The 14,615-nt window shown below is 40.5% G+C and overlaps 1 protein-coding gene and 1 long non-coding RNA gene across 2 annotated transcripts in view; one reads left to right on the top strand and one right to left on the bottom strand.

Moving 5' to 3' along the window:
• ANXA11 (annexin A11) overlaps positions 1-14,615 on the top strand; it is a 751,397-nt gene that overhangs the window by 333,889 nt on the left and 402,893 nt on the right. The window lies entirely within an intron of this gene.
• LOC128077953 (uncharacterized) overlaps positions 1-14,615 on the bottom strand; it is a 42,856-nt gene that overhangs the window by 23,585 nt on the left and 4,656 nt on the right. The window contains exon 2 of the long non-coding RNA XR_008205228.1: positions 6,011-6,132. This is a non-coding gene — a long non-coding RNA (uncharacterized LOC128077953). The remainder of the gene's footprint in view (positions 1-6,010; positions 6,133-14,615) is intronic.

Raw genomic sequence — 14,615 nt, 5'->3', positions numbered from 1 at the left:
TTTCAGTCTGACTCTTACCTCTGACTTTGGTGTCACAACAGCAAGCAATGGTACCCTGGAAAACAGCTTAGTAAGAAACTCTATTTAGAAAATCCATCTTCAGAAAATCCTACCTTTGGGTGGCCTGAAATTTTAAAAGGGGCTTTTTTTTTTTTTTTAATCTCCTTTTCTCCATAAAAAGAACTGCACACAAACACATACTAGCTGCAGTTTGTAGCAATCCAGAATAAGAAGGCTGCATTAAGATACTCAAAAGATTTTTTACAAATTACAGATCATTAATAATAAATTCTCAACTGAAACATTTTGTCTTCACAGTATTAGTAGAGACTTGACTGATAATAGATCCACACATATTTAAGGATGAGAAGATATCAAATATTCTTTAAAAAAAAAAGTCTGAATAGTACTACACAGATACTCAAACAAAACCTACGCCTGCTCAATTAATAATCTTAAACATGTACATGAGATGTAAATGGAGATGACAGCACTCCACAGAGATCAATCCTGATTTTTCTGTGTTGCAACAATACTATGAATTCTCTGCATCTTACACGACTCAAATTTGCATTGTTGTTTCCTTCTTGAGTCATTATTCCAACAGATTACATTACGTGCATGTATTTCTGCATCACACTAAGAAAACAATGGCACTGTTTAATGTATGCCATTACACTAACTGACACATTTAACTTGGGCTTCCTATTATGTCCTTAAGCACAAGGAATCAAGTTGGGCAGACTGGATGAGGATGATTAGTACTGCCAAATCTTAGAGAGAATTTCCTAAAGGAGAGGGTATAAGAAAGAGAGAAACCGCAGTTTAAAACATTTAAAGAAAAAAGTATAAGATTTTTCAGCATATTTGCTGTCTCAGGTTCAGAGAATGAGATATGAGATTGTATTTTATTTCTTCAATTTGTACGAGTAGATCTGAGGGTCATATGGTCTTATCAAAGTACTTCATGTTCAGCTGTATGTGACTTACAGTGATAAAAGGAGCCATTAGCTTCAAATAGAGTTTGTTCTTCCTAAGAGCCCCAGCTGAAAGCTACTACAATATAAGAAACAGCGATACACCGGTGACTTGGTAGATCCAAAATATCATTTCTAGGGTATTAAACTATTCCTGCTCAACTTCAAGAGCGTATTCACAGCCATCCTAATTCCAAGGTGCTCTCATCAAGTTTGGTCAGTGTAAGTGCACAGAGAAGGCATAACTTAGCCACTATTTCCTAATTGAAAGCATTACCCTGTCTTGATAAATCATGCCGCAACTGCTCTTCTCTTGTGAAGTGTTGTTTAAAAATATCTCTCTATCTCTGTACTCTTGAAAGAGATTGAAGTGCTCAGCCAACCCTGTGCAGGACCATGGAGATAGAGCTCTCCAATGCCACTGAGTGCAGCTACCACCAATGAATTTTGGGGCACAGTCTTTTCACCTCCAGCTTTGTCTGCAAATAGAAAAAGAGGCCTGAGCTGTCCAGCCTGTCAGTCTAGATAGAGATGCTGGCAAAAAGAAGGAGTAACTCTCCACAGGCCTCCTAACCAAACCTTATCAACAGTCCTCCAAAAAGCCATGGCCAAATCTAACCCATCTTTAAACCTCCAAGCCCACTGCCTAGCTATAATGGATAAGCACATTAGGAAACTTGCCAGGGGAGAAATACTGGAAGAACAATCGATAAATACAATAGCTCAACTAGTTTGCAACCATGCCTGGTCCAATTGACTACAAAAAGTCATTACAGCACCTTCTCCATATATAAAGCAATTAACTTGGAATGCTGGTGGATGATTGTTTACAAACCTGGACATTGATTTTGGCTGTAGGTTTTGTTTATGCAAATGCTAGGCTGTGCACAGAGAGCTGTGCAGCCACAGGATGCTGTCCCTCTAGTAAAATCCCAACTCTTAATGTTAAGGAGCCCAAATAACTATTCGCAGACTACATGCATTTCATGAAATCAGTGTCAGTCCTTTTGTACTGCTAGAACAGGTTTATGGACATGGAGAGGAACAAAGCTGCCATTAGAGGGCTGGCTGCTGGGCTAGGCTAGCTGCTTGCTCAGCGCTGTTTTGAACTAATTCACTCTCCTTTTAGGTCTGCAAAATCTACTGAATTCTCACAGGAATGATTCTTATTGCTCTGTGGCCCTGAAGGGACCACAAGTCAAGGAAATTTTTTTCTTGTTTGAAGTTTGTTTTTCTGGTATCACAATGTTATTAGATTATGAATAGTAACAGGAAGAAACAAAATAGCAAATGTGATATTTCAAACTTTCAAAGTCAGGTGTTATTTGAATTTTCTTCGCAGATTTACATCAGTCACATTTATGAGTCAAATCTTGTTTGACTTACCAGTGCAAGGTATTCCCTTCTCGATATTAACTTTTCAGTGAGTCCTCCCATTACCTCCACATTCCAACTTACAACCATGCACTCAAACTGTTTGTGCTTAATACATCAAAATAGAGCCAAAATTGTATGTGATGCACAAACCAGCAGTGTATGTGGAAAGAGAGAACCTAGTATCTATGATCTCAACATGCTACCTTCGAATCAGCAATGCCTGAACAGAAAGGGTTTCATCTTTACTTTGCTAAGCTGCATGGAAAGCTATTCAATACTGCTTTAAAATAATGGCTAAATTGCTAATTAAAACTCAAAAATGTCTATTGATTTCCTGGGAAGCTTATAATATACTTCATGATAGCCTACTCATAAGTGTCTTCTATTTTGTCTCTGCTTAAGATCCATGCTGATATATATCTCAGTTTTTTCCCTGTGCTAATATTTTGTTTAGATACTTCTGCTTCCATTATGTTTTTACCTTCCGTCTATGCTATACTTCTTCCTGATACTTACAAGACTAATTAAAAGGACAAGGAGCAAGCTGTGTCCCTGCTAATACAAAAAAGCTTTAGATAGCTGGAGATCAAGACCAACAAAATTAGCAGCTATGAGATAAACTTGCAGGGAACATTCATGTGTTCTGAACACTACCCACAAAAATTCTCAGCAATGTACATTAACATGAATTCTGCGAGATTTGTTTGATCACTTGAGCATCTGCTCTGCTTGCCCAGTCTTGCTCTCCTTGCACAGCTCTGAAAGACAAGAAAGCTCCAGGTTCACCTCCACAGCAGACCAGAAGCTCTGAGAACAGAACCAGCATCTAGTAAGTACAAAGTTAGGAAAAGCAAAGTGGAGTAATGCTGCTTGCTCCTCAAGCCCCATCTCGGCAGTGTCTGTCGGCAAACTCATTTTCCTGCAGGCAATTGAGCACACACATAAAGGAGTTTCAGTAAAGAGAGAAATCCTGCCTGCATTAAGGGTCTCAAGTTGTCACCACACGATTTACAGTCAGAAAAAGGAAAGAAAAAATGGTGCCACAGCTCAGCAGCAATGACTTTCAGCCTGCCCAGGTTTGATCACACCCTAGGGAGTAAAGCTGCAGCTCTGACAGTTCTGTCAGTGCTGCCACACACGCTGGGAGCACAGCCACAACAGGCAGCAGGTGACACGTCCAGGGGATGTGAAAGGACAGGGAAAAGAGCCCCCGGTTTTGTGTTTGAAGTTGAGACTGCATCTTTCTCCAAGAATTTAGATCATTTTGAAAGGAAAAGAAATTCTACTTCCAGGATTACTGTTAAGTCTAATGGAGAGATGCATGAGTACAATCTGATGATAAGGAAACCACAGGCTCCATCCTGTTAGCTTGTCCCATAACACCTCAGGCCAAGGAACTTCAGGTTGATGGTGATGGGAATTACTTTCAGATCATCACTACATGGCCACACTTGAGGGTGCCATTATTTTTCAGGAATTTAGCAGTTTCAGGACCCTGTGATTCTTCTAAAACCGTAGCTCTTTTTACAGCATATATTGCAATCCTGACATGTTCCCCAGTGCCCAGTTTGTTAGGTCACTTCCCTTAATGCAGCCCTCCATTTTCCAAATTTCTGGGGACATTCAAAATGCCCATCAAAGAGAAAAGCTGCGTGGAAAATATCAGCTAGTTTTAAAATGGGATCCCCTTTATTTGCATGAATAGCACTTTGTGAAAGCCCTGTTCCACAAGAACACATACAACATTCAGTTACTACTCTTGGCCAACAACTGCATCACAAAAATGGCTGGCGGTGAACACAGAAATGGGACTGAATGCTCTCTGGGAAAATTGAATGAGGTAGATTTCTTTTTCCTATGTATAATAATAATAATAATAATAGTAGTAGTAAAAAAAACAAGAAAACTTTAAAAGAAGTATTCTACAGAACAAGAAAAGAAAAGCTGTCCTGTGGCTTCCATGGTAGGGATGGCTAGAGTGCAGAAACGCAATGATTAGTAATGGGCTTTTGCAACGAGAAATCCATCAAGAAAACCTAACATAAATTTGAAGTGCAAATGTTTAACTCTGTCACACTGTGCACAGTCACCAGCCCAGAGGTCTGAACAGAAGGTGCAGTCTGTTGAAGCAGGTACGACATTCAATGGACTGTCCCACCAGGCCGCATTACACACATGGTGACAGAATTTTAGCCCTATTTTCATTTGATAAAAACAGAACCAAAAAGACCCATCCAAATAAAGAGCTTGAAAAGGGGAAATGAAGGCAGAAAGTTTGTAAGTTCAGAACTGGGCCATACATCATCTCCATGCTCTCATAGAGCTGCATTTAAGCACAGTCTTTACTACCTGGGCCATTTTTCTACACTTCCTTACAGTAAAATCAACCAATAAGCAATTTCCTATGAAATCTCTCTCTATAAATTATCACAATGCAGGTCTGGACTCACACTACACATTTCTCATACCTGCCACGCCTGGAGATTTCAGACACAAGCGTTGGAGACAACATTGGGGTAACAGAAATAGCTCCCACCTGTATCACAGAGGGAAGACAGCATTCTCACTGCCTCCAGATTTAAAGGTTGCTTAAAACCCAGCATGACAATCATTTCAGGAAAAAAAATCAAAATGATTTGGTGATTCAAAAGGCAACAATTTGTCTGGAAGTAACTCTTTTCCATGTTACCATTGTTCTTAATCTGTCTTCCTATTATATTCTTCCCTTAAATATAAAGTCATACTCCCAGGTGCGCATATTGCAGTCACATAACTGCTTTTTAAAGCTGTAACTTCTTGAATTTTCATCACATTAGGATACTGTCCTGTGTTTTCATTACGTTAAGACACCATCCAACTATGTAGTTTATGTGCCTCACAAAGAATTCTTTCATTATTTTATCTGTTCCATATATTCTTCTTTAGTCCTTCCCTTCAACTACTCAGTTCTCCACTACCTGCAAAGTTTCTACCTTCCCGGAAACTGATAATTATATTAAGATAATAAGTAGTTGTTTCACCAGAAAGATCACAGAGACTGATTTACCATTAGAAATGAAGTAATATTTTTTTTCTCTTTAAAACCAAAAGTCATCATTTTCTTACGATGTGGTTTCAAGTTATTTTTTGTTTCATAGGACCTAAAAAACTGACAGGGCCACAGAAGCTTTTGTTATTATTTTATAAGAAGTTATTTGGAATTCCAAAGACCTTTTTAGTTTGTTAATGGCTGTTGGGTATAGGTTTTATTGATTTATGAAAGTCACTGCCATTTTTCTGTCTCTGATGTTTACAGCGGGAGCTGAGAAACAACGCTGGGTTTGCAAAACAGTAGGAACTTAGAGCAGCTGAGGCAAAGACACTATTCAGTGGAAAGGAATAAGGAAAAGAAGGAAAACTGTTCCAGAGGAAAAACAACAGCGCAGTTAGGGAACACAAAGATGTTTCAGTCAATATTTACCTCTTTGATCAATAAAACTTGATGTTCACCTCAGTGAAATCAATATCTACTTAATTTAAGAATTGTTGCTCCTTAGCCCACACTACCTCCCCCCATTTCCATGATCTAATTTCGTTGCCAAAGATTTGAAACTTGATCCTCTCACACCACTGCACTTCCATAGTTCTTGCCATGGGTGCAATTGCAAAGAACTCACCTCTGTGCTGTCTGACAGTTTGTGAGCTTTGTGACAACCTGCAGTGACACAGAACGAAGGCTGCTACATGGATGTTCCTCTCCTCAGCATCACAAATGCTTTAGAAGCCATCTGTTTGTCATCTGGAGAGGAAATGAAGGCAAGAGTCTCAGCATTGAAGCAGTAAGCTCTTACACATTAGCAGGGACCATCCAAAGCTACGTCATGCATAAATCTAAAACATTTTTCTGAGCCGTGAGGACGTCTGAGGAAGTTGCAGAAGTACACATTAATGTTCTTGCTAATGCCTGGCTCCTTACGTATAGGACAATCCTTATCAGATTATACAGAATCACAGAACCTACCAAGTTGGAAGGGATCCATCAGGATCACCAAGTCCAGAGAGGGACAATCCCATCCCTCACCCAGTGGCAGTGCTGGGCTTGGTGTACCCCAGGGCACACTGCTGGCTCATGTTCAACTTGCTTCTGCCAGATCCCGTGAAAGCCTTCTCTTGGGGCTAACCTTCAGTTTCTCATCTCCCACATGTATACAGACAGTTTCAAACAAAACTTGAAATACTCAAAGTCACAACATCCATGAATTGACAATTACTTCTCTTGCATCTTTTCTTATTGTATGTTGGCGGAGTGTGAACAATGGTACCTGTATCCCTTTCAAATCGAGAAGATCCTGAGCTTTTCCACATCCACTAAAGATGAAGTATAGAACACTAGAAAACACTTCTGACTGCTTTTTCATGGCAGGATTTCTGCTTTGTCCTATAGAAAGACTTAAGTTGAAGCCCTACGTATGCTCAGTGCCAGCACAGAATTTAGCAAACACGTAGATTACTCTTTCTACTGGAATTTGAGAATCAGTCACCAACTCTTGCCAACGTCTTTTTCCTCCCTCTCACTGCTGAGCCGGGTGTTTTCCTAAACCCTCGCACCAGAAAGCTCATTTCATCCTTTAACCTTCATCTCCCCTTCTTCTTTTGCACAAAAATTGCTACAGACTGTTTTCAGGTTTGCTGAACCAAAGAATGTTTTGGCTGCCAAACTACATCAGGAGGAAAGAATGTGCTTTCATTTAGCCTTATCACAGAGCTGATAATAACATTATTATATATGCAAAGAACTCCATGCTTGTTTATCTGCAACAACAGAATGACACATGCAAATATACATATGAAAAGCCTGAGTATCTCAAGCTGCCAATAATTCAATCAAAAATATTATATACTCAAAACAGAATCTCAATTATTTATTTACATCAAGCTTACTAATACCTCCCTGATAATTTTGTTTTCCTGTAGCAAGCCCTACTAGATTCTTATTTCTGTTCTTTAGAAATAATTTGAGAAGAAAAAGTTCACTTTCTAAACACTTTGCAACCTTGATAATGAGAAGCCTACCTACAAACAGGCTATTTACCATTTGTTGTGTTGCAAGTGTTCTACTCAAATAAATTTGAAATGTTATTCAAGCTCTGAAGTATTTTACACATTGACTACCAAAGTAAAAAGTTTGAACAACTGTAACTAATACTTAACAGCATTTATCTCCAAGTCACAGCCCAGTAGAATTATTTCCTAAAGGGTAGCTGATAAATGCAGCTGTCCTATAACCAGAGGTTTCTTTTGTTTTGTTTTTGAAGTTCCTGACTTTATTCATATTCTTTTTTTCCCCTTTTTATATTTGCCAATACCCCTCATCCAATAAAATTTTGCTGTGCATGACCAGTCCTAAGCTCATACAGTAGTCTGGTAACATAACATACTCCATAGCAGATCGAGCCATTGTTCATGTAGCAGAATAGATATCGTTGAGAACACAATTGCACCTGGATTTCTCATGCAGGTATCTTTCTTCTGCATTTACATTCTCATTATTTCTTCTATTGCATACACTTGTACCAGCCATCCTGGGGACAGATTTGGATAAAACATACTCAGACAATTAGGAGAACCTTGGAACAGCAGGGCTACCTTGAAATAATCATCACAGAAAAAGTACACCCACAGTCTCTGGTGACACGGAAGAAAAAACTTATAACCCAAGTTATCATCTTTACTGATCAAATAAGATCCACTCAGATGCACCCCAACCTTTCAGCTACCTAAAATAGTCCATTTATAGGAGGGACTCTATACCTACTGAGACCAGACACAGGTGTCAAGGGCTGGATTTCAACCCCTACATCTGTTGTGGCACCCAATTTGTGCTGGAATTTCTGACATGATTGTGAAGGATAGCCACACTCCTTGTAGAACCTCAAATCACTCCAGACACTTTGCTTGGCCTTCATGGCTTTCTCAAAGCGTGGTCAACCTCACTACACTAAGGCCCTGGCATGAGCATTACCTGCACTGGCCAAGGAAGATTCATGAGTTTCTGCTCAACATAGGGGCCCTGGGCAGATGTCCCAGTGCTCCCAGCAGACAGAAGGCAGCACTTCAGCATTTATCAAGGCTTGTGGATGAAGATGAGCAGAAGGGAAGCTGTTAAGAGTAGTGGTGATATGGATAGCCCCCGAGACAAAGCTCAGGCTGGTGAACTGAAGTTGTATGCATACTCATCACTGAAGTTCTCTTCCTGGAAAAGGGTAATGGCTGAGGTTCCTCTTGCATCTGCCCAAGACTTGCTGACACCTCCAGTCAGGCTGCATGAATCATTTTCCAGGTGTGCTTTTTTTTTTTTTTTTTTTTTCATCTCCAAAGGGAGTCAAGAGAAGAACCTTGGCATTAGAGGCTTGACTTTTAGTCAGCTAATGTGAGGTGAGCCAAATCTGGGACAGACTGTCAAACCAGCAAGAAATTCATTATTCATAGACTGAAGAAGGTGATGCCAGAGTTACAAAGCATGAAGTCTATACAGCATAGAGCTGGACCACTTCCAGGACAGTATTTTTTTCTTTTTTTCCTCTGGCTCCCAGTGTTACTCCTCTGTCTTTCACCCATGTCCTTCTAGAATCACCATTTAATTGGGTGATTGGCAGGGTATGGCTCTGCAGGACAAGATAAGACGATGTATCAGTTCTGTTGCCAAAAACTATGCCCCCTCCCTTCCCTGCCTCCCTCCACCCACCTGATCACTGCTGCTTCTGCTGGCTCTAGCTCATAGCAAAGCCCTTCCTCAACTCATGAGCACACTGGAAAAGAGCAACTAGGCAAAAACAAACAAACAAACAAAAAAATAAACAACTGTATTTTCTGCATTTTATTGAAGGGAAAGGTGGAGGGGTGCAGTGGAGATCCAGGTGAGTAAACAGGAAAAGGGGAAAATAAGGGAAGAAGAAAACACGAGCTACATGGCAAAAAGGCAAGCACACAGCTCTCCCTTCCCAATGGGAACAAGCCTACAGTCAAGCTCCAGCGCCTTAGCTGTCACCAACCCAATTTACCCAATTGATCTGCTCCCAATTAACAGCTTCACTGATCACTCCTTAGTTAATTGGTGTGGCAGGGGAAGAAAACCAAGAGCATCCATGTGCAGATTCTACAAACGCAGAGAGTCCTTGCACCTGTTTGGATTATGATAACGCAGCCAGGAGATGCTCAAATGCTCACGGCCCCACTCAGCATCACTCTACATTTACTGGACAAGACACGTCACAGGTCAGAGGACTCATCCAGTGCTGGAAAAATCCATACCCTGAGGTGAGAGTGAAGCACAACCATCATCAGCTTGTAGAAGGATCAGAGCTATTTGAGCTGAGCTCTCTCAATTTGCCCACAACAATCCTGACGTAACAACAAGCCTTACTATAATCCAAAAAAGGTGCATCCCCATTGGAATTTTTGGTTCTGATAGCATAGAAATCTCTTGATAACATTCAGTTCTGATAACATTCATTCTCTACCAGCTATCACTACTGATCAGCTCACAGCTCTTCCTACAAGGTGATTTATCATTAAATGCTGAGACAAGAGTGACTTGATGTTTTGCTCAAGGCCACACTGGAAATTTTGAGAGGTCAGAAACTAAGTTCATCAGCTCCTTTATGTCCCAGGCCAGCAGCTTACATCTTTTCAGGAACACATTAGGATCATCTGCATGCTCCTGCTTTCCCCAGTAATTACATTCTTTTTCACTTACTTTTTCTTCTTCCCCTGCTTTGCAGTGTTTATGAAGACTTCCGGTTAATGATCCTTTTTACTTTCTGTACTGTACTTTTTTTATTTCTCCCTGTTGTATAAGAGGAGGCTCACATCTGTATACTACAACATTATTTGTTAACAACAAGTTATCCCTCACCAATTACTTTAGTGGGATTTTACTATCCTGTCACTATTTTATTTCCAACAATCTGCTGCAATTGTTGGCCAGAAAGAGAAACAAAATTCACTTTATAGCTCTGCCCCTTAACCCTAAGCACAGAAAAGCAGAGTTATTCCCAGCAAATACACAACCATTTGCTTCTACAGCATATTATTCTCCATCACCATTCCATTTGGAAAAGACTTGAGAAGATCACTAGGAGAGTATTAGCAGCTGAATTTTGAGCCTCAAAAATAATGAAAAAGCATATAAGGTTGCACTATTTGAGTAACACTTGTCAAAAGCACAGAAGAGCTAACCAATGTAAGTATGAAAGTCAGGTCAACGATACAACTTTCAGGACATAAATATTACTCCTCCGGATGCTGTACTTGCAGTGATCTATCACTGCACAAAGTGATACCATTATTTAACGAGATGACAACGTGAGTTTTGGAAGGCCATTGAGAACATGCCTTCCTGGCATCCCCATCACTCACTGTCTGAAATCATCCTTCGTGTTCCCTCTCTCCCTCTTACAAAGATACCCAGTTTTGCACATCATCACTTGAACACCAGCAGCCATGTTGCAGAATTGACTCCTCCAGCAGTACTTCCTATCTATGCACCAACCAATGTGCTTGTAGCTGCTCTCTTCTGCAGGCTTCAAATACATGAGGAAGTCTTAACAGCACCCATAGTATGGCTTTTGGGTTGAGGATTCTGAAGTCTGCACTGTTGTCCTGTGTCATATGATGAGGACACCAGTCCATTTACTGAATGTCCTGTTCTGAGGAATGATCCAAGGACCCCTTAGACATACACTCCTTAGACCCAGTACCCCCTTTAACAGTTCCAACCAACATCAGACACTTCCATCAAAGCCACTATTAGACAGATATATCAAGCATTACAAAAAGCATAAAGATGTACCCAGTTTAGAAATTGTCAGATACTGAAATCTCCTTGGGTGAAAGGGCAAACCAAAACACCTGAAATTCTATTTTTTAATTTTTATTTATTTATTTATTTTTACTGTTGGCAATGAAGGCCACTCTAGTTGCTCAGTCCCTGAACAGGGCAGCCAGATTTTGGTATGCTTCAGTATCGATGCTACCCAAGAAAGCTCTCCCTGTCCACTGAACTGCTGGGGCTGCTGGCTTGGTTCAGTGAAAATGGCTGAAATCAGCTTTGAGAAAATCATCCTGACTCATCCCAAGTTGAAGCAGTTCTAACTTTTTCAGCAATTAGGCTGTTAACACTTCTATCAACTGAGCATTCTCTTCCGACCTTACAAATTAAATGGCAATTCTCTTGCTCAAAAGAGTTCAGAGTACAATAACTAAATGTTTTCATGTGTAGAGAAGAGACAGCTGATTGAGGCCCCGTCATCTTCCGCAGGGAAGCCTAGTCCTAGGTTGCTGTCAGTCTTTCCCATTTAAATACAACATCTGTTCCCACGTTTTGTCCATATGACGCCAAGCTTCCATATGCACGAATTCATTCAGTGTAAGGCTTCAGAAAATGCACTGCTCACAACTACTGAGGAGAAGAGAGTGGGCAGGGAGAAGAAAGAAGCACTGTTCTCTCCTCATTTAAAATCAGGTCATGCAGCAAAAGCTTTCAGAAACAGCCCAGAATAATTAAGCCAGAGTGGGCTTTTTTCTGCCACTAAGTTTATGTTCTATCTAGTGACTCTAATAACTTTTAACATTGGTAAATCAAATCAATTAATGTAAGCCCAACATATTTAAATTTGCTGTTTATTGTTGTAAACTTTATCTAGGTTTAGATTAATTTCAGAACAATGCATAAACAAACATCAAAGAAATCACCAAGCAGGCTTAATGCCATGCCCAGGTGATTTATATGTATTATTTCTGAGGGAAAAGATCAATTGTTTACTGTGCAAGAAAAGTTGCGTTGTATGTTACTGAGGGACTTATAAAACAGGGTGAGAGTGAGAGTAAGGAGGAAGGGACAGACTTCAAAGAGGCTGGTTTAGGGCTTACAGATTTTCTTCTAGCTCAATAACAGTTTTGTGTTACAGAATAAACTTGGAATTTGTATCTAACAGCTTCTTTTAGATTGAGGGTAATCACAAGCACTTACAAGGCAAATCCAACAGATATTCCACAGGCAACAGCAGATAACCCAGCTTTGCACATATAAATCCATTTTTACCAAAACAGGAGATGTCGGCTTAGGGAGAACATGGGCATTACCTGAGATGTTTAGTGAAATAACCCAGGGTTCCACTAAATAACAGAGGTTACAGGGACTACTGTCTGATCATCTCCATTAGTCATCAGTGCCACCCCAATAGCAGTACACAGAACCTGAGACAACTTGGAATACAATCCTCAAATGGCATCCAGTGCTGCTGCTGTTTCTCTGATATTGAGCTAAAGCTGAGATTTCTTGCTCTGAGCCCTGCCTGGCATTGCAGACACCAAGCTTTGGAGGAAGCTCCGGATCTGATGGGCTTGTGCAGATGGCACAGGCAGACTGAGAGCTTCTCATGATGGTAGCCTTTCCGTTTTCCCTCTCTTCCATCTTCTCCTTGAGGTCTTGCTGATCCTCACCTCCTTCCAGCCTTACTTAGCCTTCAAGCTTTGCTTTGGGAATTACTCAGAAGAGCAACCACCTACACAACACGCTGTGGGCAACACATCCCAGTGGTGTCAATCACCAGGCACCAACTTCACATCAGCTGAAAATCTGTCCCATTATTGTAATGGATACCAACAAAATCAAAGCACGACAGTCACAAAACATTTGACAGACATCAGGCGTCTGCACAGCAGAGCCTCCCAGGCTTAGCAGTTTCTGTGATGGATCCCCTAGAAAGCAGCTGCTAAACTACCTGGTAGCAGATGGAGAACCTTCTAAGAAATGGCAACTTCAGGTTGAGTGCATGAAAGTTGAGGCACCATCGCATGACACTGATTCTACCTTCTCAAACACAGGAACCACCTAAAATAAATTTCTCAAGTAAAGCTGCTGTTGTTTCTGAATTAGAGAGGTAACAAATCTCTCCAATGAAACGTTTGTTACTGTTCTCAGCTGTTTGGATTAAGGCAACTAATTCCTTCGTACACTATTTTAGATGCTACTGAAATTTCATCATTAACAATAATAATTGTTATAATATCTTGCAAGGGAGTATAATTCATTGAGGAAAAACTACTGATAAACCTGTCCTAGCTTGGGTGGCAATAATTTAAGAAACCAGTTCTGCTGAAACCTTTGTGGCTGCTCGCCAGCTCCAGTTGTCCTAGAGTCACTAAGCTACGGATTTGAGAGCACAGATTTACAGTCCTCCTTGGAGTAAAACAGGCTTTTGTGAAACTGTTAATATTGAAATAAATAATTACATGCTTATTTGAAATCAAATTACTGAAGGCTCAGCCTTCTTTTGAAGGGTGGAAGCTTCCCATTGAAATAGATAACCATGCGCTTTCCTGTGCTTTTGATGTTGAAAGCTATTCCAGAAAAATTTTAGGCAAAACTGAAATTGCAGCAGTGTGAAATTGCTCTCGAAGAGGCATTCATACAGCTGCATATTTATTTTGACCATTTTGCTCTTTGAAATTCACACTTGTTCTCTACCATTTGAGATTTTCAAAATGTTAACTGCAGATTTCACCAGAGCAGAAATCACACATGCCTGCTGGTAGCAATGAGTGACTCCCTGTAGAGTGTCTTGCTTAATTGAATTCTGCAACTGCCCCTAAATTAGAAAGCAAAGAGGCAAAAGCAGATGTGAACGAAGTGGTTCTTGAGAGCTACATGATTTGGTTAACTCCTTTTAAATCTAAGCTTTTGAATTATGTTCTAAATTGAAGATACAGTTCCTCAAATCTTTGAACCATTTAATGAAATAGGTTTCAAAATGTTTTTTTAAATTCTGTACGAAAGGTCAAGAACACCCAAATAAGCCAAGGGCTAAACTGCTCAGCAGTGCCCAGAGCCACATCTACCACTGGGAATCCCCTTAGCTCCTGTGCTGGTCTGCACTGGGCAATCCAGTCCCTACAGCAATGCAAGAGCCTGAGCTGCCATAAGCAGAGCTCTTCCTACCAAAGCGACACCACTTTGCTGCAGCTATACATCTCCTAATAGCCATAAGATTGGATTCAATCAAGCTATACTACTGTAGCTCAGTAACCAGGCTATGGGGGAATCCTCCTGTACCCTTCTAACAAAACCTGCATCCTCTGCTCCCTTTTCTTCTCCTGGGCAAGAATAACTACATGTACCAGTACAGGCTAGGGGCTGACCTGCTGAAGAGGATAACTTCAGAGAAGGACCTGGGGGTGTTGATGGACAACAGGTTTGCCATGAGCCAGCAAGGTGGCCAA

This window comes from Tympanuchus pallidicinctus, unplaced genomic scaffold (assembly GCF_026119805.1).
Source record: "Tympanuchus pallidicinctus isolate F22 unplaced genomic scaffold, pur_lepc_1.0 scaffold16, whole genome shotgun sequence".
NCBI classification, from domain to species: Eukaryota; Metazoa; Chordata; class Aves; order Galliformes; family Phasianidae; genus Tympanuchus; species Tympanuchus pallidicinctus.
Note: the sequence above shows the minus strand (reverse complement) of the source record. Positions and strands in the feature narration are given on the sequence as shown.